Below are 27,887 nucleotides of genomic sequence, written 5' to 3' on the forward strand. Positions count from 1 at the left end.
ACCTGCCGCGAAGAGAGAAAACCCGCTGCCCGGAAACCAGACCCGGCGCTTTCATCGCAGCGCCAGACACCACCTTTCTGAAGACACGCTTAGTGGCCGTGAACTGGGCTGCGTGCTGAGAGGCGGGGTGTGGGCGGCCGCCTGGCTGAGCTCGAGGCAGGGATGCGGGTGTCCGCGGCAAAGTCGGGACAGGCAGTGAGGGTGATGGTCTCATTGCCCGGGCGCTGGAATCTGGGCACCTCCCGTTTCCGTGTCTTCCTGGGACTCCTCGGGGAGCCGGGGCTGGCCGCCCCGTGTGCCCCTGGCTCTCTCCTGGACCCGCTTGGTGCCCACACATCACAGGTCGGGTGTCAGGACTCTCCCCTCTGGGGAGCTGGCGTTTCCTCTCCTCCTTGGCCCAGCGGCCCACTCAGCCACCCCAGAGCTGCCCGTGGTCTCCCCCAGCCGCACCCCCTGGCCACCAGCGACTCGCTTGCCATCACCACCGTTCTGTCTTTTCCAGAACATCTTATCAATGAAATAAGACATTGGGATTATCTGAAAAAGGCTTCGAGCAACGACTGTGAAAGAAACCCAAGCGGACAGGGAGGCCTGGAGGATGGCTTCCTTCCTCCGCGAGATGCCCTGGGGACCAGCCCAGGAGTTTCCTGTGTCAGCGGGGCCTTCCTTTGTCCACTGAGTGGCTTCTGTTGTACAGATGTAGCCTTATTCGTTTATCCGTTCACCCACTGGAGGACATTTGGGTTGTCTGAAGCTTATGTCTTGCCAAATGTGGGACGTTTTCAGCAATTATTTCTTGAGATTTTTTTCTGCACTGCCCCCTTCCTCCTCTCTGTCTGGGACTCTGCTGGCACAAACATTCGACCTTACATTATTTATTCCTCACAGGCCTGTAAAACTATCCATGGGACCGCCAGGGAAGTCCATTTTTTCCCTTTTATTAAATTGCATTTTTATTGAGATATAATTTATGTAACATAAAACTCACCATTTTAACCTTTTTTTTTTTTTTTTTTTTTTTTTTGCGGTACGCGGGCCTCTCACCACTGTGGCCTCTCCCGTTGCGGAGCACAGGCTCCGGACGCGCAGGCGCAGCGGCCACGGCTCACGGGTTCCCGGATGTGGGATCCTCCCGGACCGGGGCACGAACCCGCGTCCCCCGCATCGGCAGGCGGACTCTCAACCACTGCGCCACCAGGGAAGCCCCGTTTTAACCATTTAAAAGTGCACAAATCAGTGGTGTTCAGTATATTCACAATGTTGTGTAGCCATCACCATGATCTAATTCCACGACATTTCTACCATCCCAAGAGGAAACGCCACACCTGTTAGCGGTCGTTCCCAATTGCCCCCTCGCCCTCATCCCCTAATGACCCCTAATCTACTTTCCTCTATAAGTTTGCCTACTATGAACATTTATACATGAAATCCTATGATATGTGGCCTTTGTGTCTGGCTTCTTTCACTTAGCATGAGGTTTTCAAAGATGCATCCACGTTATAGCTATGTCACTGCATCATTCTTTTTAATGGTTGAATAATCTTCCATCGCATGGATGGACCACAGTAAAAAAAAAATCCATTAGTTGATGGACACGTAGGCCGTTTCCACTTTTGGGCTGTTGTGAATAATGCTACTATGAACGTTTATGTGCGGGTTTTTGTGTGGACCTATGTTTTCATTTCTCTTGTTCTCTTCATTTTTCTTACATACTTAGGAATAGAATTGCTGTGTCACATGAAAATGCCATGTTTAACTTTTGGAGGCAATGACAGCTTTTCCACAGTGGCGGCACCATTTTACATCCCCACCACCAATGTACAAGCGTTCCGATTTATCCACATCCTCACCGGCACTAGTGGTTTCTGTTTTGGGTGACAGCCATCCTAGTGGGTGTGAAGTGGTGTCTCTCTGTGCTTTTGATGTGCATTTCCCTGATGACTAATGATGGTGAGCATCTTTTCTTATGCCTGTTGGCCATTTATATGTCTTCTTTGGAGACATGTCTTCCAGATCCTTTGCTCATTTTAGAGTTGGATTATTTGGGTTTTTAATTGTTATATTCCAGACACCAGATAGTTATCAGATATATGGTTTTGCCAATATTTCTTCCCATTCTGTGTGTTGCCTTTTCACTTTCTTGAGAATGTCCTTGGCAGCAAGTGATTAACCTCCTTAAATAGATCTTTATCGGAGTATAACTGCTTCACAATACCGTGTTAGTTTCTGTTGCACACCAAAGCGAATCAGCCACATGCATACACATGTCCCCGTATCTCCTCCTTCTTGAGCCTCCCTCCCATCTTCCCTACACCACCCTTCTAGGTCATTGCAAAGCACCGAGCCGATCTCCCTGTGCTATGCTGCTGCTTCCCATTCGCTATTTTACATTTGGTAGTGTATATATGTTGATGCTACTCTCTCTTCACTCCAGCTTCACCCTCCCACCCCATGTCATCAAGTCCATTCTCTATGTCTGCCTCTTTATTCCTGCCCTGCAACTAGGTTCATCAGTACCATGTTTTTTAGAGCCCATATATATGTGTTAGCATACAGTATTTGTTTTTCTCTTTCTGGCTTACTTCACTCTGTATGACAGACTCTAGGTCCATCCACCTCACTACAAATAACTCAATTTTGCTTCTTTTTATGGCTGAGTAATATTCCATTGTATATATGTGCCACATCTTCTTTATCCATTCATCTGTTGATGGACACTTAGGTTGCTTCCATGTCCTGGCTATTGTAAATAGAGCTGCAATGAACATTGTGGTGCATGTCTCTTTTTGAATTATGGTTTTTGCAGGGTATATGCCCAGTTGTGGGATTGCTGGGTCATGTGGTAGTTCTATTTGTAGTTTTTTAAGGAACCTCCATACTGTCTTCTATAGTGGCTGTGTCAATTTACATTCCCACCAACAGTGCAAGAGGGTTCCCTTTTCTCCACACCCTCTCCAGCATTTATTGTTTCTAGTTTTTTTGATAATGGCCATTCTGACCCACGTAAGGTGATACCTCCTTGTAGTTTTGATTTGCGCTTCTCTAATGATTAGTGATGTGGAGCATCTTTTCATGTGCCTCTTGGCCATGTGTATGTCTTCCTTGGTGAAATGTCTGTTTAGGTCTTCCACCCATTTTTTAACTGGATTGTTTGTTTTTTTGATATTGATCTCCATGATCTGTTTGTATATTTTGGAGATTAATCCTTTGTCTGCTGTTTCATTTGCAAATATTTTCTCCCATTCTGCGGGTTGTCTTTTTGTCTTGTTTGTAGTTTCCTTTGCTTTGCAAAAGCTTTTAAGTTTCATTAAGTCCCATTCACTTATTTTTGTTTTTCTTTCCATTACTCTAGGAGGTGAGTCAGAAAAGATCTTGCTGTGGTTTATGTCAGAGTGTTTTTCCTTTGTTTTCCTCTAAAAGTTTTATAGTGTCTCGTCTTACTTTTAAGTCTTTAATCCATTTGGAGTTTATTTTTGTGTATGGTGTCAGATAGTGTTCTAATTTCATTCTTTTATATGCAGCTGTCCAGTTTTCCCAGCACCACTTACTGAAGAGGTTGTCTTTTCTCCATTGTATGTTCTTGCCTCCCTTTGTTGTAAATTAGATGAATGTATGTGCGTGGGTTTATCTCTGAGCATTCTATCCTGTACCATTGATCTATATTTCTGTTTTTGTGCCAGTACCATACTGTCTTGATTACTGTAGCTTTGTGATATAGTTTGAAATCGGGAAGCCTGATTCTTCCAACTCTATTTTTCTTTCTCAAGATTGCTTTGCTATTCGGGGTCTTTTGTGTTTCCATACGAATTGTAAGATTTTCTGTTCTAATTCTGTGAAGAATGCCATTGGTAGTTTAATAGGGATTGCATTGAATCTGTAGATTGCTTTGGGTAGTATAGTCATTTTCACAATATTGTTTCTTCCAATCCAAGAACTTGGTATATTTCTCCCTCTGTTTATGTCATCTTTGATTTCTTTCATCAGTGTTTTATAGTTTTCTGAGTACAAGTCTTTCACCTCCTTAGGTAGGTTTATTCCTAGGTATTTTATTCTTTTTGTTGCAATGGTAAATGGGAGTGTTTCCTTAATTTCCCTTTCTGATTTTTCATTTTTGGTGTATAGGAATGCCAGAGATTTCTGTGTATTAATTTTGTATCCTGCAACCTTACCAAATTCACTGATTAGCTCTGGTAGTTTTCTGGTGGCATCTTTAGGATCTTCTACATATAGTGTCATGTCATCAGCAAATAGTGACAGTTTTACTTCTTCTTTTCCAATTTGTATTCCTTTTATTTCTTTTTCTTCTCTGATTGCCATGGCTAGGACTTCCAAAACTATGTTGAATAATAGTGGTGAGAGTGGACATCCTTGTCTTGTTCCTGATCCTAGTGGAAATGCTTTCAGTTTTTCACCAATGAGTATGATGCTTGCTGTGGGTTTGTCATATATGGCCTTTATTATGTTGAGGTAGGTTCCCTCTATGCCCATTTTCTGGAGAGTTTTTATCATAAATGGGTGTTGAATTTTGTCAAAAGCTTTCTCTGCATCTATTGAGATGATCATATGGTTTTTATTCCTTAATTTGTTAATGTGGTGTATCACATTGATTGATTCGTGTATATTGAAGAATCCTTGCATGTCTGGGATAAATCCAACTTGATCATGGTGTATGATCCTTTTAGTGTGCTGTTGGATTCTGTTTGCTAGTATTTTATTCAGGATTTTTTGTTCTATGTTCACCAGTGATATTGATCTATAATTTTCTTTTTTTGTGATATCTTTTTCTGTTTTTCGTATCAGAGTGATGGTGGCTTCATAGAATGAATTTGGGAGTATTTCTCCCTCTGCAATATTTTGGAAGAGTTTGGGAAGGATTGGTGTTAGCTCTTCTCTAAATATTTGATGGCATTCGCCTGTGAAGCCATCTGGTCCTGGACTTTTGTTTGTTGGAAGATTTTTAATTACAGTTTCAATTTCATTACTTGTGATAAGTCTGTTTATATTTCCTAATTTTTCAGTCTTGCAGGATTGTACCGTTCCAATATTTTGTCCATTTCTTCATGGTTGTCCATTTTATTGGCATATAGTTGTTTGTAGTAGTCTCTTACAATCCTTTGTATTTCTGCAATGTCAGTTGTGATTTCTCCTTTTTCATTTCTAATTTTATTGATTTGCATCCTCTCCCTTTTTTTCTTGATGAGTCTGGCTAAGGGTTTTTCAATTTTGTTTATCTTCTCAAAGAACCAGCTTTTAGTTTTATTGACCTTTGCTATGTTTTCTTCATTTCTATTTCATTTATTTCTGCTCTGCTCATTATGATTTCTTTCCTTCTACTGACTTTGGGTTTTCTTTGTTCTTCTTTCTCTAGTTGTTTTAAGTGTAAGTTAAGTTTAGATTGTTAATTTGAGATTTTTCTTGTTTCTTGAGGTGAGATTGAATTGCTATAAACTTCCCTCTTAGAACTGCTTTTGCTACGTCCCATAGGTTTTGGGTTGTCATGTTTTGTTGTCATTTGTTTCTGTGTATTTTTTAATTTCTTCTTTGATTTCTTCCATGATCTCTTGGTTATTTTATTTTATTTTATTTATTTATTTTTTTTCTTTTGGTACGCGGGCCTCTCACTGTTGTGGCCTCTCCCATTGCGGAGCACAGGCTCCGGACGCGCAGGATCCTCGGCCATGGCTCACGGGCCCCGCCTCTCCGAGGCATGTGGGATCTTCCGGACCGGGGCACGAACCCGTGTCCCCTGCATCGGCAGGCGGACTCTCAACCACTGCGCCACCAGGGAAGCCCTCTTGGTTATTTTAGTAGCGCACTGGTTAGCCTCCATGTATTTGTGTTTTTTATGTTTTTTTTCCTGTAATTGATTTCCAATCTCATAGAATTGTGGTCAGAAAGATGCTTGATACGATTTCAATTTTCTTAAATTTTCTGAGGCTTGATTTGTGACCCATGATGTGATCTATACTGGAGAATGTTCCATGGGCACTTGAGAAGAAAGTGTATTCTGCCACTTTTGGGTGGAATGTTCTGTAAATATCAATTAGATCTATATGGTCGATTGTGTCATGTAAAGTTTGTGTTTCCTTATTTATTTTCTGTTTGGATGATCTGTCCATTGGTGTAAGTGGGGTGTTAAAGTCCCCTGCTGTTATTGTGTTACTGTCGATTTCTCCTTTCATGGTTGTGAGCATTTGCCTTATGTATTGAGATGCTCCTATGTTGGGTGCATAAACATTAAAATTGGTATATCTTCTTCTTGGATTGATCCTTTGATCATTATGTGGTGCCCCTCCTTATCTCTTGTAACACTCTTTATAAATTATTAATTTTGAGAGAGTCCAGTGTATATATGTTTTCTTTTATTGATTATGCTTTTGGTTTTATATCTAAAAAAACTGTTGCCACATCTGAGGGCACAAAGTCTCATAACTATATTTTGAGTTAGTAGTTTTAGCTCTTACATTGAGGTCTTTGTGTTAATTTGGGGTTAATTTTTGTATATGGTGTGAGGTAGGGGTCCAAATTCATTATCTTTTGCATGTGGCTGTCCAATTATTCCTCCACTACCTGTTAAAAAATGCTATTCTTTCCCCATTGAGTGGTCTTGGTGTCCTTGTAGAAAATCAATTGGCCATAAGTGTGTGGGTTATTTCTGGTCTCTAACTTCTACTCCATTGATCTATTTGTTAATCCTCATGCCAGAAGCACACCGTCTCAATGACGCTAGCTTGGTAGTAAGTTTAGAAACCATGAAGTGTGCATCCTCCAACTTTGTTTTTCTTTTTCAAGGTGGTTTTGGCTATTTGGGCTCCCTTTCAATGAGTTTTAGGGTCAGTGTATCCATTTCTGAAAAACAGGAACTTAGAATTTTGATGGGGATTGCATTGAATCTGTAGATCATTTTGGGGAGTATTGCCTAAAACATTAAGCCTTCCAATCTATGAACACAAGAAGTCTTCCGATTTATTTAGGTCTTTAATTCCTTTCAACACTGTTTTTTATTTTAATATGTATTTATTTATTTGGTTGTGCCAGGTCTTAGTTGCGGCAAGTGGACTCCTTAGTTGCAGCATGCAAACTCTTAGTTGTGGCATGCATGTTGGATCTAGTTCCCTGACTAGGATTGAACCCAGGCCTCCTGCATTGGGAGCATAGGGTCTTATCCACTGTGCCACCAGGGAAGTCCCTCAACACTGTTTTGAAGTTTGGTTAAATTTATTTTTTGGCTAAATTTATTCTTCAGTATTTCATTCTTTTCGATGTTATCAATGGAATTATTTACTTGGATTGTCCATGGCTAGTGTATAAGAATACAACTTATTTTTGTGTGTTGATCTCATATCATACAACCTTGCTCCCCTTTTTAGTGACTTAGATATTTCAGTGGATTCCTAAGGTTTTCTATGTATAAGATCATGCCATATGTGAATCAAGATAGTTTTAATTCTTCTTTTACAATTTGGTTCCCTTTTATCTTTTTCTTGACTAATTGTCCTGGCTAGAACTTCTAGGACGATGTTCAGTAGAAGTGATGCTCTTGCCTTGTTCCTGATCTTAGGGAAAATCATCTAGTCTTCACCACTGAGTATGACAGTAGCCATGCTTGTCTCATAGACACCCTTAATCAGGTTGAGGAAGTCCCATTCTGTTCCAGTTTGTTGAGTGTTTTCATCATGAAAGGGTGTTGGATTTTATGATCATTTTTTAATCTCTTTTATCTCTTTTGTTCATACTGGATAACTTTTATTGCTCTATCTTCAAGTTCACTCACTTATTCTCCCATCATGTTCGTTCTGTTACTGAGTCCACACAATGAGTTTTTGTATTTATTTTCAGTTCTAACATTTTCATCTATTTCTTCTTTATATCTTCTATTCCTTTGCCTATATTTTTAATCTTTCTTTTCAGTAGTGTTCACCTTTTCGTCTTGGGTTATTTTTGCAATATTTGCCTTAAGTTTTAATCGGACAATTATGACATCTTGGCATTGGTATCTGTTGGTGGTCTCTTCCCAGGTAAGGTGAAGTTTTCCTGGTTCTTTGTATGCCAAGTAATTCTGGATTGTATCCTGGACATTCAGAATATTATGTTATGAGACTCCGAGTCTTGTTTAAATACTATGGAGAATATTGATATTTTTGTGTTAGCAGGCAATGGATCTGGCTGGGTCCAGCTCACAAGGATCCACCAGCTTTCTGTGGGTTGTGGTTTTAACATCAGTTCTGTTTTCAGTCTTTGCAGTGATTTATCCTGTGTGTGCACCACCCACTGGCCGGTCCAGGACCTGAGAGGCGGTCTACCTTAAATGGGTTCTTAATGTCTTGTTTGTCTGTTTATGATCAGATCTACACATGTGCAGCCCAGGGGGCAAGCCAGGGGTTCAGGAACAGTGTTATGATGTCAGAGTCCAAGTTCCTTCCTCTTCATGATGTTTCTTGATGTCCCCTCCTCTGTCTTTTAGCTGAAAGGCTAGGGCTCTATTTACCTTGTTTTGCTATACATTTCCTGGGACTACACCTAGAGTCTAGGGCCAAGTAATGGGGGGACAGGGGAAAAAGAAATTGGTTTTATTGCACCCTCTTGGGATTTCAGCTCCTCTGCCTGGCAGAGGAAGGTGTGGGCACCTGTGGGCTCTCACAGTCACAGCTGTTAGTGCTGCCACTGTGGTCTGAGAGAAGCTTGGGTACAGCCCACCTGCCAGCATGGGTGGAGGCCTGGCACCTGGAACTCTGTCCTCAGATACAGCCCCCACATTCTCCGTTACCCATCGTCAGTCAGGTGCCCACCCACAGGGGCTTCTCCCTGCCCTGCTGAAAGCTCTCCTTACATGCAGGTTTTGTCTGGTTCGCCTGGCAGCCCGCTGAAGCTCCTGAGACAGGCTGAGCCTCAGCTCCACTGCGGGACATCTGTTGGCTGACTCTTTTCAGGGAGAGCAATATTCCCTGCTCCCCCACCCCCTCTACTCCTTCTCCCTCCCCTCCTCCTCCCTCCCAACCTCTCCCCTCCTTCTCTCCCCCCTTACCCCCTGGCTTCCATGCCCAAGTGGCACTGTCACACCTGAGCACACCTCACATGCACAGCCCAGGGCTTCTTTGTGTCCATCACCCATTCGAGTCTGCAGTCCTTAAGGAAAGAACTCTTAGAAAACCAAGGCTCAGAGAAGCTGAGGAAGTTACCCAAGGTTGCACAGTTCATCACGGCCACAGCTGGGCCTACAAGCTGCATCTGCCAGACTCTGCCTTCCTTGCTCTTTGCACCACAGGTCTCCAGAGAAGTCTCTGTCTTCCCGTTTATACTCCACACTGCCTTCCTCCCTTCAGGCCAGGCTGCAGCTTCTAGATAACAGTCAGGGTGAAATACAGGAAGATGCTTCCTGCTGATGTGTAGTGTCTAAGCAACAGGGCTACTGCTCCCTCCCTCTACCACTCCCTCCCTCCTTCTCTTCCTATCTTGTTTACCATTTGGATGCCGTATCAATGTCTCACACTGTCCTTGACCTACCAGGGAAACCAAGAGAGATATTCACGCATTCACTCACTCATTCACTTATTCCGGAGACAGGGTCTCTGGGTTACAGCAGAAGACCAGGGCTCCATTTCTGCTCTGTCCTGTGGGACCAGGGCTGGTGGCTCAGCATTCCTGCCTGTCCCTCCCACTTGTCTTGCTCAGCCCTCCTTCTCCCTGTGGAAGGTGCCCCTGGTGACCTCATGGCGCACTTGTCACAGCTGCAATTTTCCATGTGGGTGGGCAAGTGTTTGCTAGAGCCCACCCCTACCCCCCAGAACTGTAAGTCCCCTGAGGGCAGGCATTGGATCCGGTTTTCTGCACCATGACCCCACCCCTGGCACATAGTAGGCGCTCAATAAAAAATGAGTGAATTGGAAACTTATCTTGGGGGGTTGTGGGAAGAGGGGTCCTTTCTTGACCATTCCAGAAGAGGAGGGACGAGAGTGTACCTGACACCTTCGGCAAAGCATCCTGCCCCTTTCCGAGGTCCCACTTTATCAGGTCATCTCTCAGCGCTCACACTCCACCCCCACCCAGAATCCAGCCTCTCCTCCAAGCATCTGTGTCCGCAGGGCAGAACCCTCGCCCAGGCCGGTCCTGAGCCTCCCCCTTTCCACCGCTCACTTCCCCGGACAAGTGTCCTGGGGCCGCACGGCAAAGCCCCCCCTGAACTCGCTTGTTCCCCATGGATTCCTCCCCCTGCAGTGGAGCCTCAGCCTCTATCTTTTTATTTGGTTTTAGAGTCAGCACACACATTTCTCTGCTCCAAGACAAGAAAAAATATAACAATGAGGGTAATGACCAGTTACTTCTGCGGGAAGAGTTCTCAGAGCCTCCCGTGCTTTGTCTGACCTAGTCCCCTCGGCAGCCCTAGGAGGAGGGTTGTTATGACCCTGTTTTACAGGGGAGGGAAATGAAGCACAGAGAGGTTTAGAAAGTTGCCCAGCATCACACAGCATGACAGTGCTGCAGTCTGGGCGTGTGGGCACTATGTGTGTTGTCTCCACATGTGTGTCCTGTCAACCCCTCCCTAAGTAGCAGAAGCCTGGAATTTCATACTTGGTTGCATCTCTAGGAATTTCGCATGGCTGCAGTAACAAACCACCACAAATTGAGCATCTTTTTTAAAAAAAAATTTATTTTTTTTATACAACAGGTTCTTATTAGTTATCTATTTTATACATATTAGTGTATGCATGTCAATCCCAATCTCCCAATTCATCCCCCCCCCACACCCCCCACCACCACTTTCACCCCTTGGACAAACTGAGCATCTTCAGGGAACAGACATTTATTCTCTCGTGGTTCGGGAGGCCAGAAGTCTAAATTCAAGGTGTCAGCAGGGCTGTCTCCCTCTGGACCCTTCCTACCTCTTGCAGCTTCTAGTGGCTGCCGGCAATCCTTGGCTTGTGGCCGCATCCCTCTAATTCTTGCCTCCGTCATCACACGGCCTTCCTCTCTGTGTGTCTTCTCTCCTTTTCTTCTCTGATAAGGATTTAGGATGCATCCTAATCCAGGGTGATCTCATCTCAAAATCCCTAACTTGAGATGGGGTTGGTGGTCTGAACTGATGGCCTGGGGCGGGTGCCGCAAGGCTGGGCATTCACATTCTCTCTCCTGCAGCGGCGACTGGAACCCCCATCCTCTGGGGAGCAGGTTGTTAAATATTCTGGAATGTCGGGAGCAGCTGTAAAGGGCTGGTCACTCTGAATCAGCCAAGCTGGGTGTATTTACACCACGGAAATTGTCAAGCTCTACAAATCAGGGCTATCCCTTCTTCCCTTTCCTGAGGGGTTTGCCAGCACCCCGCACAGGGAGGAGAGACGGGGTCTACCGGTGCTCCCAGGACCTTCTCTTCCTGCTAGGCCTCACATCACACCTGCCACCAGCTTCCACCCCCCAGAGCACTTGTACTGTCACCCGCGGATTCCAGACAGCTCCATCCGGCAAACACCTGTGAGCACAGTTCATGTAATAGCAGCTCACATGCAATAGGGCTTTGTAACCCTGTTGGTAAGTGAGCACAGTGGGATAGAGGCCTGAGCCCCACAGCTGGCAGGTGGCAGGGCTGCGACTCACCTCCCTGGACAGGGGAGGGCTGAGCTCAGGCCCTTCTTGTGCCCTGACCTTGACCCCAGAGCCCAGCAACCGGCCTGGTTGGCCATGGGGCTTGGGGAGTATTTGTTGAGTGGCAGGATAAACGGGTTGAATCCGCCACCTTGCAGGTCCTTCCTGCCTGAGGTTCTCTGATTCCGAGTCTGTCACCTTCTGGAAAGTGTTCCCAGCTGTTCTTCCTGGAACTCAGAGGACAGAGAGCTCCCTGTTCTGAAGGCAGCTGGACCCCAGGGCCCATGGTTGGCAAGCAGCTCTACACGGGGGACATGTGCCTTCTGCACAACATTGCATGTGGGGTGAAGGCCCGGGGAGACATGGGGGGGGTTTCAGATTTGATGGTGAGCCCTTATCTGTAGCTGCTCTGTACCTACGGTGACTTCAGGTCTCATGAGCAGCTGATCTGTAATTTCCTGGTCTGAAAAACAGAAACCCATCCAGGTATTCAAACAGAGGGGATTTAACACAAGGTGCTGGTCACAGTGCTGGAAGGACTAGAGGAGCAAGGGAAAGGAGGTGATGCCCTGAGATCAGAAGCTGCTCTCTCCACTGGATGGAGCCCTGAGTCCCTGCACAGTGGTGAAGATGCTGTCACAGCTCTGGGTCCGCTGAAGCAGTGCTGCCTTGACCGGTGGGGACCACAGCCAAGGCTGCCACTGCTGTCAACCCAGGTGCCTAGAGACACTGTGTGAAACTGGAACAGCAAAGAGTTTGCTTCTCCACCTGCCACCCCCCTCACCCCCATCCACATCTCCCACTGCTGGAGCTTAACTGGAGGCCACCTGTCCTGGGAGCCTGAGAAACGACCCTGTCACACAGAACAGGAGTGAGGATGGGAGTAAAGCAACAGGTGCCCAGCACAGTGGTAATGTACTTGTTAAAATACTACATTTCCCAGCTTCCCCTGTAACCCAGGGTGGTTAAAGAGTTGTAATGGAGGTCATTGTATGTGGCTACTGGGAAATCTTAAAAGGGGGACAGGCTACTTGTATATATCCTCTCTCTTTCCTTTCCTCTTCCTTCTGCTTTCTTCCTGGAATTTGAATGTGATGGCTGGAGCTCCAGCAGCCATTTTGGACCAGGAGGAGACCTAGAAGATATATGTCACCACTCTCTAAGGACAGTGAAACAGAAGGATGGTGCTTGGGTCCCAGATGACCATGGAGCTGCCTACTGCCCTGATTTTTCTTCCCTCTGGACTTTCATAGGGGAGAGATGAAACCTCTGTCTTGTTGAGCCACTGACTGTGTTTTCTTTCTTATGCAGCTGAGCCAAATCCAGATTGGTGTCTTGATTTTCATTATCAACCCAAAAAACTGAGACACAAGGGCCCTGTCTATAAAATGGGGGCAGTATATGTCCATGTAGTCAGTTTATTGGGAAGACTTCATTGCTGGTGACCAGCCACTGCTTGGCCCCTGGCTTATGAATGCCAGTTCCTCTGGGAAGGGGAGGGGTGTGCAGCCAGGGAAACTGGGCATCTTTTGTTGGGGAATAAAAAATGAGACTCTCTGCGTGGCTCTCACTGGAACTATATGAATTAATGGTCAGGTTTCAGGGAGGCAGCTCTGGGCCTGGTGTGGGGATATGGTGGTGCCGAGATATAGGGCTTGGTGCCCAGAGTTTAGTGGGGGGAGGGCACATGTGAGCAGGTGATTATACAGCCCTGACGGGACAGGGAGGGGCATGGAACCATTGGGCTCACGTCCTCCAGGCTGAGGAAGGGTCTGTGATTTCCAGGAGGTGAGACCTGAAGGAGGTTAGAGCCAGCCTGAGCAGTGGATCCTGGAACAGACTGGGGAGAGTACACCAGGCAGAGGGCCTGGCATGTGCAAAGACTCAAGGTGAAGAGGAAGAAGCTCCAAAACATTCGAATAAGGGGATGAGCCCCCTTACAAGCAAGTGAGTTCCCCATTCCGGGAGGCATCCAAGTGAAGGCTGATGTCCAAGGAGATGGACAGGACCTGCAGCTGGCTTGAGGAACAGCAGAAGGGAGTAGGAGTCACAGATGCTCCAAGGATTCTTGGGGTGGTGGGAGGACGGGGCAGCCCTGGAAGGGAGGGAAGCTGGGAGAGCTTGAGGGTTGGGGGGACCTCAGTCGTGGTGGCTGGGAGGGAGCCGTGCAGAGGGAGGAGGGAGGCTGGGGTCAGTGCTCAGCTGAGAAGTGCCACCCATCAGAGTCCTGCCCCTGGCAGGGTCCAAGACGGCGGGGGTCTAAGAAGAGGCGGATCCTGGGGGGTCTCCACTCTCAGAGGAGGGGTGGACGCCAGAAACTCCCAGGACGAGGTCTGTCTGGCCTGCAGGCGGTAGGATCTGCCAAGCCAGGGTGCCCTTTGCCACCTGGCGGTGTGTGTGCAGAGGTCCCCAAGTGGTCAGTGAAGTCTTACGCTGCTTGTAGGCAAAGCTGCTGCTGGTGGCGGGGCTTGCCCCGGCCCTGCAGCCCCTCCAGTTGTGCTGGCATCACTGCTATGAGCGACTGAAGTTAGGGACCACAGTGCGTCTGCTATATGCCCTGGGCCCGGCGAGGGCCAGCCCGGACCCAGTGCCTGGCACACGTTTGTTGAATGAATGCAAGACCCTGATACTCATCCAGTAACTCACCAGAGGCCTCAGCTGTTCTCTTCGCCAGCGGAGGCTCTGCTTTTTGGTGTATGAAAGGGGATGAGGCCCCTTTTCTTCCAGGGTGGTTGTGAGGATTGAATGAGAAATGCATATAAGCAAAAGATCCTCAGGGTCCCCATGTCCTACCCATAAAAGGAGGGACAGGATCAGCCATGGCTAAAGGCATGCCGTGGCATCCCAGGATCGCAGAGCTGGGGCCTGGCCCAGATTCCGGGGCAGCTGGGCGGGGAGTGAGTCCCGCAGCCAGGAGCCAGACCAGACTGCCACATCAGCCATCTTGCCCAGCATGGCCTAGCATCCAGACCAGCTGTTTCCCGCATTAGCAACCGCTCTGGGAGGGCCTCCAACTCTTGAAAAATGGGACAGAAGGGGTCCTGGGAGCCTTCCAGGCATTCAGTGTGGTCTCGGGGGTGCAGTTGGCCCGCAGTGAGGGTTCTGGGCCGTGTCCACCTCCGCCAGGGCCCAAGGGTCACGTTCTTTGCAACTGCACCCCCTCTGACCTCCGGGCCCTGGGGTCCCTGCCCATGGGCTCTGGCATGCCTGGCTGGGCCAGCTGGGCCCTGGAGACAGCTGCGTGGAGTCAGGGCAGTGGCCGATGCTGCAGGGCTGGGCACTGACCACAGCCCTGCTAATCAGGCCTAAGTGGCTGAAAACTTGGGCCAGCGTCTCCAATGACTGTGCCCAGGGTACGTGCGCTAATTCCTGCTAAGGGCTCAAGGTGAGGGGTGAGGCTGCGTGAGTGAGTGGCGGGTGTGAGGGCAGCATCCTGAGGTGACCCCAAGATGCCATTCCCTGGCGTGCAAGTTGAAATCATCAGCGCCCCTGGAACATGGGCCCAGCCCATGAATCTGATAGGATTTCACTCTTGACTTCAAGAAAGGGGAAGTATCCTGGTGGGCCTGACCTAATCAGGGCTCCTCCTGAAGAGAGGGGCTCTACGTGAGGAATGTTCTTTGTTACCGGCTCTGGAGGTGGAGGACCATGTGGCCAGGACCCAAGAGCAAACCCCTGCCCTCAACCCCATGAGCTCAGAAAAGGACCCCATGTTCCAGGTGGGACTACAGCCTGGCTGTGTGAGACCCTGAGCCCAGGATCCAGCTAAGTCCTGTGCAGACTTCTCGCCTACTGTAATGGAAATGATGAATGGATGTCGATTTAAGTGGGTAATTTGTTAGGCAGTGTAAACAATGAATACATAACTAAAAAGGACCCGGAAGCCTCTGTTTCACCTCATGAAGTCCCACTCACCCATCCTCACAGGAGCCAACCAGGACCCTGCTCATTTCCAGGCCACCCAACCCCCAGCCCAGGCTCTGCCTTGAGGGTCTCCCATGGTGTGGATTGAATTAAAGAATTTTCAGAACTGCCTGGTTCCTGGAGCCCCCAGAGGGCAGGCCTGCATCCGGGAGGGGGCTGTTAGGAGAAGCATCCCTTGGCAGGTGAGGCTGGCTGGCCTGCAGAGGGTGTTCTGGCCCCGTCACCCGGGCTGCGAGGATGCGACCTCAAGCTGTGCTTCAAGACCGGAAGTATCCATAAAAGAGCAGATGTGTATTTCTCCGCGGCTTCTCTGCGGGTGATCACACAGAGAACTCTTTTGAAAATAGTATTTTTGTTTTTTTAAATAGGATCTGCATATCATTAAGAAGTAAAATAAATACACGGGAGATTAAAAACAATCTAAAAAAATCAGACCGTGTCCTGTTCCTAGAGAAATCAATGTTGAACATTTTGGTGAACCCCATGTCAGCTTTTGATGGGTCACACAAATCACCCTCCCCACATGCATGTGTGCTTGCCTGCACACACCTGCACCACGCACACACACAGACGTAGGTTCACAGTAAAACCCTACCATAATATGTGATACGTGACTTCGTGCGTCTTCTCTTTTTCTCTTTTTGTTAACTCAGTAATAAGCCTGGACAGATTCCTGAGCCCGTGTTGACCTGAACCACGGTTCCCTGGCTTCGCAACTAATGGTGAGGAAGCAGTCTTTCCTTTTTCCCTGTGTAACTTCGATCATTAGGAACTTGGAACAATGTTTCACATAGTTATAGTTCCTGGCATTTGTATATTTGTATCTCTCTCTCTCTCTCTCTCATTCCAGTTTGTTTACTGCCAGTTTTCCTACTGAGTATTTTTCATCCCTTTAAAAGACTTCTGAGTCTGGAGATTGGTTCAAGATGGTGGAGTAGAAGGACGTGCTCTCATTCCCTCTTACAAGAACACCAGAATCACAACTAACTGCTGAACAATCATCAGGAAGACACTGGAACTCACCAAAAAAGATACCCCACATCCAAAGACAAAGGAGAAGCCACAATGAGATGGTAGGAGGGGTGCAATCACAATAAAATCAAGTCCAATAACTGCTGGGTGGGTGACTCACAAACTGGAGAACACTTATACCACAGAAGTCCACGCACTGGAGTGAAGGTTCTGAGACCCATGTCAGGCTTCCCAACCTGGGGCTCTGGAAATGGGAGGAGGAATTCCTAGAGATAAGACTTTGAAGGCTAGTGGGATTTGATGGCAGGACTCTGACAGGACTGGGGGAAACAGAGACTCCACTCTTAGAGGGCACACACAAAGTAGTGTACACCTCAGGACCCAGGGGAAAGAGCAGTGACCGCATAGGAGACTGAACCAGACTTACATGCTAGTGTTGGAGGGTCTCCTGCAGAGGCTGGGAGTAGCTGTGTGTCACCGTGAGGACAAGGACACTGGCAGCAGAAGTTCTGGGAAGTACTCCTTGGCGTGAGCCCTCCCAGAGTCTGCCATTAGCCCCACCAAAGAGCCTGGGTAGGCTCCAGTGTTGGGTTGCCTCAGGCCAAACAATCAACAGGGAGGGAACCCAGCCCCACCCATCAGCAGACAAGTGGATTAAAGTTTTACTGAGCTCTGTCCACCAAAGCAACAGCCAGCTCTACCCACCACCAGTCCCTCCCATCAGAAAACTTGCACAAGCCTCTTAGCTAGCCTCATCCACCAGAGGGCAGACAGCAGAAGCAAGAAGAACTACAGTCCTGCAGCCTGTGGAACAAAAACCACATTCACAGGAAGATAGACGAGATGAAAAGGCAGAGGGCTATGTACCAGATGAAGGAACAAGATAAAACCCCAGGAAAACAACTAAATGAAATGGAGATAGGCAACCTTCTGGAAAAAGAATTCAGAATAATGATAATGAAGATGATCCAGGACCTTGGAAAAAGAATGAGGCAAAGATCAAGAAGATGCAAGAAATGTTTAACAAAGATTTAGAAGAATTGAAAAACAAACAAACAGAGTGAACAACACAATAACTGAAATGAAAAATACACTAGAAGGAATCAATAGTAGAATAACTGAGGCAGAAGAACGGATAAGTGACCTGGAAGACAGAATGGTGGAAATTCACTGCTGCAGAACAGAATAAAGAAAAAAGAATGAAAAGAAATGAAGACAGCCTCAGAGACCTCTGGGACAACATTAAACGCAACAACATTCCCATTATAGGGGTCCCAGAAGGAGAAGAGAGAGAGAAAGGACCAGAGAAAATATTTGAAGAGATTATAGTCAAAAACTTGCCTAACATGGGAAAGGAAATAGCCACCTAAGTCCAGGAAGTGCAGAGTCCCATACAGGATAAACCCAAGGAGAAACACTCTGAGACACATAGTAATCAAATTGGCAAAAATTAAAGAAAGAAAAATTATTGAAAGCAGCAAGGGAAAAATGACAAATAACATACAAGGAAACTCCCATAAGGTTAACAGCTGATTTCTCAGCAGAAACTCTACAAGCCAGAAGGGAGTGGCATGACATACTTAAAGTGATGAAAGGGAAGAACCTGCAGCCAAGATTACTCTACCCAGCAAGGACCTCATTCAGATTCGATGGAGAAATCAAAAGCTCTACAGACAAGCAAAAGCTAAGAGAATTCAGCACCACCAACCCAGCTCTATGACAAATACTAGAGGAACTTCTCTAAGTGGGAAAAACAAGAGAAGAAAAGGACCTACAAAAACAAACCCAAAACAATTAAGAAAATGATAATAGGAGTATACATACCGATAATTACCTTAAATGTGAACGGATTTAATGCTCCAACCAAAAGACATAGGTTCGCTGAATGGATGCAAAAACAAGACCCATATATATGCTGTCTACAAGAGACCCACTTCAGACCTAGGGACACATTCAGACCGAAAGTGAGGGGATGGAAAAAGATATTCCATGCAAATGGAAATTAAAAGAAAGCTGGAGTAGCAATACTCATATCAGGAAAAATAGATGTTAAAGTAAAGAATGTTACAAGAGACAAGGAAGGACACTACATAATGATCAAGGGATCAATCCAGGAAGAAGATATAACAATTATAAATATATATGCACCCAACATTGGAGCACCTCAATACATAAGGAAACTACTAACAGCTCTAAAAGAGGAAATTGACAGTAACACAATAATAGTAGGGGACTTTAACACCTCACTTACACCAATGGACAGATCATCCAAACAGAAAATTAATAAGGAAACACAAGCTTTAAATGACACAGTAGACCAGATAGATTTAATTGATATTTATAGGACATTCCATCCAAAAACCACAGATTACACTTTCTTCTCAAGTGTGCACAGAACGTTCTCAAGGATAGCTCATATCTTTGGTCACAAATCAAGCCTCAGTAAATTTAAGAAAACTGGAATCATATCAAGCATCTTTTCTGACCACAACACTATGAGATAAGAAATCAATTACAGGGAAAAAACGTAAAAAGCACAAACACATGGAGGCTAAACAATACGTTACTAAATAACCAAGAGATCACTGAAGAAATCAAAGAGGAAATCAAAAAATACCTAGAGACAAATGACAATGAAAACACGACTATCCAAAACCTATGGGATGCAGCAAAAGCAGTTCTAAGAGGGAAGTGTATAGCTATACAAGCCTACCTCAAGAAACAAGAAAAATCTCAAATTAACAAACTAACGTTACACCTAAAGGAACTAGAGAAAGAAGAACAAACAAAACCCAAAGTTAGCAGAAGGAAAGAAATCATAAAGATCAGAGCAGAAATAAATGAAATAGAAACAAAGAAAACAATAGCAAAGATCAATAAAACTAAAAGCTGGTTCTTTGAGAATATAAACAAAATTGATAAACCATTAGCCAGACTCATCAAGAAAAAGAGAGAGAGGACTCAAATCAATAAAATTAGAAATGAAAAAGGAGAAATCACAACTAACACTGCAGAAATACAAAGGATTATAAGAGATTACTACAAACAGCTACATGCCAATAAAATGGACAAGCTGGAAGAAATGGACAAATTCTTAGAAAGGTGTAACCTTCCAAGAGTGAACCAGGAAGAAATAGAAAATATAAACAGACCAATCAGAAGTAATGAAATTGAAACTGTGATTAAAAATCTTCCAACAAACAAAAGTCCAGGACCAGATGGCTTCACAGGTGAATTTTATCAAACATTAAGAGAAGAGTTAACACCCATCCTTCTCAAACTCTTCCAAAAAATTACAGAGGAAGGAAAATTCCCCAACTCATTCTATGAGGCCATCATCACCCTGATACCAAAGCCAGACAAAGATACTACAAAAAAAGAAAATTACAGACCAATATCACTGATGAATATAGATGAAAAAATCGTCAACAAAATACTAGCAAACAGAATACAACAATGCATTAAAAGGATCATACACCATGATCAAGTGGGATTTATCCCAGGGATGCAAGGATTCTTCAATATATGCAAATCAATGTGATACACCATATTAACAAATTAAAGAATAAAAACCGTACGATCATCTCAATAGATGCACAGAAAGATTTTAACAAAATTCAACACTCATTTATGATAAAAACTCTCCAGAAAGTGGGCATAGAGGGAACCTACCTCAACATAATAAAGGCCATATACGACAAACCAACAGCAAACATCATTCTCAATGGTGAAAAACTGAAAGCATTTCCTCTAAGATCAGGAACAAGACAAGGACGTCCACTCTCACCACTATTATTCAGCATAGATTTGGAAGTCCTAGCCACGGCAATCAGAGAATAAAAAGAAATAAAAGGAATACAAATTGGAAAAGAAGAAGTAAAACTGTCACTGTATGCAGATGACATGATACTATACATAGAGAATCCGAAAGATGCCACCAGAAAACTACTAGAGCTAATCAATGAATTTAGTAAAGTTGCAGGATACAAAATTAATGCACAGAAGTCTCTTGCATTCCTATACACTAATGATGAAAAATCTGAAAGAGAAATTAAGGGAACAATCCCATTTACCATTGTAATGAAGAGAATAAAATTTAAACCTACCTAGGGAGACAAACGACCTGTATGCAGAAAACTATAAGACACTGTTGAAAGAAATTAAAGATGATACCAAGAAATGGAGAGATATTTCATGTTCTTGGATTGGAAGAATAAATATTGTGAAAATGACTATACTACTCCAAGTAATCTACAGATTCAATGCAATCCAAATCAAATTACCAATGGCATTTTTTACAGAACTAGAACAAAAAATCTTAAAATTTGTATGGACACACAAAAGACCCTAAATAGCCACAGAAATCTTGAGGGAAAAAAACTGAGCTGGAGGAATCAGACTCCCTGACTTCAGACTATACTACAAAGCTACAGTAATCAAGACAATATGATACTGGCACAAAAACAGAAATATAGATCAATGGAAAAGGATAGAAAGCCCAGAGATAAACTCATGCACCTATGATCAACTAATCTATGACAAAGGAGGCAAGGATATACAATGGAGTAAAGACAGTCTCTTCAATAAGTGGTGTTGGGAAAACTGGACAGTTATATGTAAAAGAATGAAATTAGAATACTCTCTAACACCATACACAAAAATAAACTCAAAATGGATTAGAGACCTAAATGTAAGACCAGACACTATAAAACTCGTAGAGTCAAACATAGGAAGAACACTCCTTGACATCATCACCATCATCATCATCACCATAAACATCACCATCATAAGCATAAACATCACCATCATCATCATCACCATCACCATCATTAGCACCATCATTATCATCACCATCAATGTCACCATATTATCACCATCATCACCATCATCATCACCATCATCACCATCATAACCATAAACATCACCATCACCACCATCATCATCACCATCATCAATATCATCATCACCACCATCACCATCAATGTCACCAACATTGTCATCAACATCATCAGCATCATGACCATCACAATCATTCTTCATCACCATCATGATCAGCATCATCAGCATCGACATCACCATCATCACCATCAATATCACCATTACCATCACCATCATCATCACTATCATCATCATCACCATCATCACCATCAACATCACCATTATCATCACCACCACCCTCATCATCACCATCATGATCACCATCACCACCACCCTCATCATCACCATGATCACCATCAGCAGCAGCACCATCATCATCACCATCACCATCATCACCATCATCACTATCATCACCATCATCATCACCATCAACATCACCATCATCATCATCAACATCGTCATCACCATAATCACAATCACCGTCATCATCATCATCATCATCATCAACATCACCATCATCAACATCAACATCACCATCATCATCATTACTATCATCACCTCCATCTTCACCATCACCATCACCATCATCATCATCATGAACATCACCATCATCATCATCACCATCACCATCATCGTCATCACCATCAACATCACCATCATCATCAGCAGCAGCATCATCCTCATCATCATCACCATCAATACCATCAACATCAACATCACCATTATCACCATCATCTTCACCATCAACAGGAGCATCTCCATCATCATCATCACCATCACCATCAACATAAACATCACCATCATCATCATCATCATCACCATCATCATAAACATCACCATCATCACCATCACCATAATCATCACCATCATCATCACAATCTTCACCATAATCAACATGAACATCATCACTATCACCATCACCATCACCTTCACCATCATCATCACCATCATCAACATCAACATCATCACCATCATCATCACCATCATCTTCACCATCACCATCACCATCATCACCATCATCATCATCACCGTGATCACCATCAACATCACCATCATTGTCAGCATCATCTGCATCACCATCACCATCATCATCATCATCATCATCACCATCATCATCACTATCATCACCATCACCATCATCTCCATCATCAGTGTCAGCATCATCAACATCATCATCACCATCATCACCACAATCATCAGCATGTACATCACCATCATCAACATCACCATCATCATCACCACCATCAACATCACGATCATCATCATCACCATCATCATCATCACCATCATCATCCTGAACATCACCATCATCATCACAATCAACCTCACCATCATCATCAGCAGCAGCAGCATCATCATCACCATCACCATCACCATCATTACCATCATCATCACTATCATCACCATCAACATCCCCATCATCATCACCATCTTGATTACCATCACCATCATGACCATCAACATCACCATCACCGTCATCACCATTAACATCACCATCATCATCATCACCATCACTATCAACTTCATCAGCAGCAGCAGCAGCATCGACATCAGCATCATCACCATCAACATCACCATCAACATCATAATCATCACCATGATCACCATCAACATCACCATCATCACCATATACCTCACCATCTCCATCATCACCATCACCATCAACATCATCACCATCATCATCACCATCTTCATCATCATCACTGTCATCACCATCACCATCATCATCATCAGCAGCATCATCATCTGCATCTTCACCACCACCATCATCATCATCATCATCATCATCATCACCATCATCATCATCACCATCAACATCACCATCATCTTCACCATCATCGTCAGCATCATCATAATGATCATCATTACAATCATTACCATCAACATCACCATCATCATCACCATAACCATCACCATCATCATCATCACTGTCATTGTCACCATCATCATCATTAGCATCATCAGCATCAACATCATCACCACTGTTTTCGGCATGACCATCATCACCATCATCATCAACATCATCTTTATCATCACTGTCATCACTATCACCTTCACCATCATCATCATCACCATCACCATCACCAAAATCGTCATCAACGTCATCATCACCATTATAACCATCACCATCAAACTCATCACCATCTTCATCAGCATCATCAGCATCGACATCACCATCATCACCATCAACATCACCATTATAATCATCACCATCATCATCCCCATCCTCATCACCATCGTCACTATAAACATCACCATAATCATCAGCATCATCATCACCATCATCATCATCATCACCATCATCATCATGAACATCACCATCTTCATCATCACCATCAACATCACCATCATCATCACCATCATTGTCATCATGATCATCATCATCACCATCAACATCACTATCACCAGCATCACTATCATCAACATCACCATCATCATCACCGTCACCACCATCATGATTATCGTCATCACCAGCATCATCACCATCTTCACCATTATCACAATCATCAGCATCAGCATCATCACCATCAACCTCATTACCATCAACATCACCATCATCACCATCGTTATCACCATCCCCATCACCATCATCATCATCACCGTCATCATCATTAGCATCATCATCATCAACATCATCATTATCATTACCCTCATCACCATCAGCATCACCACCATCATCCTCACCATCACCATCCTCACCATCACCATCAACATCACCAAAATGTCATTAACATCATCATCACCATCATCACCATCACCATCATCCTCATCACCATCTTCATCAGCATCATCAGCATCGACATCACCATCACCAACATCATCATGTTCACCATCATCACCAGCACTATCACCATCATCATCACCATCACCAGCATCATCAGCATCAACATCACCAACATTAACATCAACATCACCATCAACGTCACCATCTTCATCACCATCATAATCAGCACCAGCACCATCATCACCATGAACATCACCATCATCATCAACAACACTAACATCACCATCAGTATCACCATCACCATCATCATCACCATCAAAAGCACCATCATCATCATCACCACCATCAAGATGACCATCTCCATCATCACCATCACCATCATCATCACCATCATCATCATCATCACTATCAACATCACCTTCATTTTCATCATCACCATCATCACCATCATCGTAAGCATCATCAGCAGCAGCCTCATCAACATCGTCATCACCATCATCACCATCGTCATCACTATCATCATCATCATTACCATCAACATTAACATCATCACCGTGATCATCACCAGCATCACCATCAACATCACCGTCATCATTATTGCCATCATAATCACTATCATCACCATCACCAACATCATCCTCACCATATGATGGTAAAGTTTTACCATCATTATCACCATCATCATCATCAACATTACCATCATCATTATCATCATCATCATCCCCATCAACATCACCATTAACACCATCACCATCATCATCACCATCATCATCATCACCATCATCACCATCAACATCACCATCATCACCGTCCACATCACGATCATCATCACCATCAACATCACCATCATCATCATCATCACCATTGTCGTGAGCATTATCATCATCATCAGCAGCAGCAGTAGCATCACCATCATCACTATCATCATAACCATAATCACCATCATCACCATCAACATCACCATCATCACCACCTTCACAATTACCATCATTATCATCATCACCACAATATGCATCACCATCTCCTTCATCACCATCATCTTCGCCATCATCATCAAAATTATCATCATCACCATCAACATCACCATCATCATCATCACCATCCACATCACCATCATCGTCAGCATCATCATCAGCAGTATCAACATCATCTTCACCATCATCACCATCATCATCACCATCATCACTATCACCATAACCATCATCATCATCATCACAAGCATCAAAATCAACATCACCATCATTACCATCACCATCATCATCATCACCATTATCATCACCATCAATGTTACCATCGTCATCACCATCACCATCATCACCCCCATCATCATCATCACCATCCTCACAATGAACATCACCAATATCATTATCACCATCAACATTGCAATCATCATCACCATCATCACCATTATCACCATCAAAATCAGCATCATCATTATCACCATCAACATTACGATCTCCATCATCACCATCAATGTCACCAGCATCACCATCATCATCTCCAGCGTCACCATCACCATTACCATTATTACCCTCAACATCACCATCATCACTATCACCATCACCAACTTCACCATCAACATCACCATCATCCTCATCACCATCATCACCATCACCATCACCATAATCACCATCATCACTAGCATCACCATCATCACCATCAACATCACCATCACCATCATCATCATCACAATAATCACATCATCAGCCTCAGCATCATTACCATCAACATCATCATCACCATCATCATCATCACCATTATCATCACCATCTACATCACCATCTCCATCATCACCATGACTATCACCATCATCATCACCATCATCACCAGCAACATCACCATCATCTTGACCATCATCTTCAGCATCATCATCATCATCACCATCATCACCATCATCATCACCATCATCAGCAGCATCACCATCATCACCATCATCATCATCACCATCACCATCATCACCATCATCACCATCATCATCACCATCATCACCATCAATATCACCATCATCATCATCACCATCAACATCACCATCATCATCAGCATCAGCAGCAGCAGCAGCGTCATCATCTGTATCATCACCATCAATGTTACCATCGGCGTCACCATCATTATCATCACCCTCATCATCATCATCACCATCCTCACAATCAACATCACCAATATCATGATCACCATCAACATTACAATCATCATCACCATTATCACCATCAAAATCAGCATCATCATCATCACCATCAACATTACCATCTCCATCATCATCATCAACATCACCAGCATCACCATCGTCATCACCAGCATCACCATCACCATTATTACCATCAACATCACCATCATCACTAACACTATCACCAACTTCACCATCAACATTACCATCATCCTCCTCCTCATCACCGTCAGCATCATCACCATGACCATCACCATCATCATCATCACCATCAACCTTATCATCATCATCACCATCTCCATCATCACCATGACCATCACCATCTCCATCATCACCATGACCATCACCAACATAATTATCACCATCATCACCACCAACATCACCATCATCGTCACCATCGACATCAGCATCATCATCACCATCACCACCATCATCACCATCAACATCAACATCACCATCATCATCATCACCATCACCATCATCATCACCATCATTACCATGAACATCACTATCATCACCATCACCATCATCTTCGGCATCATCACCACCATCATCATCATCAGCCTCAGCATCATCACCATCAACATCATCAACATCATCATCACTAACTTCATCATCATCACTGTCATCACCATCAACATCACCATCATCATCATCACCATCATCATCATCATCACCATCAACATCACCATCATCAGCAGCACCAGCACCATCATCACCATGAACACTCACCATCATCATCATCAACATCAACATCACCATCATCATCATTATCACCACCATCATCAGCAGCATCAAAATCACCATCATCATCAGCATGAAAATCACCATCATCATCATCACCATCAACATGACCATCTCCATCATCACCATCACCATCACAATCATCATTACCATCATCACCATCATCACCATCAACATCACCTTCATTTTCATCATCCTCATCACCATCATCTTCGCCACCATCATCAAAATCACCATCATCATCACCATCATCATTAGCATCATAACCATCATGATCACCATCACCGTCACCATCATCACCATCAACGTCACCATCATGACGATTAATATCACCATCGTCACCATCAACATCACCATCATCAAAATCATCATCACTATCACTATCATCACCATCATCAGCATCATCATCATCATCATGAACATCACCATCATTATCATCACCATCACCATCATGGTCCCCATAATCTTCATCATCATCATCATCATCACGATCATCACCATCAACGTCACCATCATCATCATCATCATCACCATCATCAACACCATCATCACCATCATCACCTTCATCATCACCATCATCACCATCAACATCACCATCAACGTTACCATCATCTGCATCATAATCACCATCACCATCATCATCATGTTCACCATCATCACCATCAACATCACCATCATCATCACCATCATCGTCAGCAGCAACAGCAGCAGCAGCGTCATCATCAGCATCATCAACCTCATCATCACCATCATCACCATTAACATCACCATCAACGTCACCATCATCATCACCATCATGATCATCATCACCATCATCATTTCTATCATCATCACCATCACCATCATCACCAACGTCATCACCATCATCACCATCATCAACATCACCATTATCAACACCATCAT

Source organism: Kogia breviceps, chromosome 6 (assembly GCF_026419965.1).
Source record: "Kogia breviceps isolate mKogBre1 chromosome 6, mKogBre1 haplotype 1, whole genome shotgun sequence".
NCBI classification, from domain to species: Eukaryota; Metazoa; Chordata; class Mammalia; order Artiodactyla; family Physeteridae; genus Kogia; species Kogia breviceps.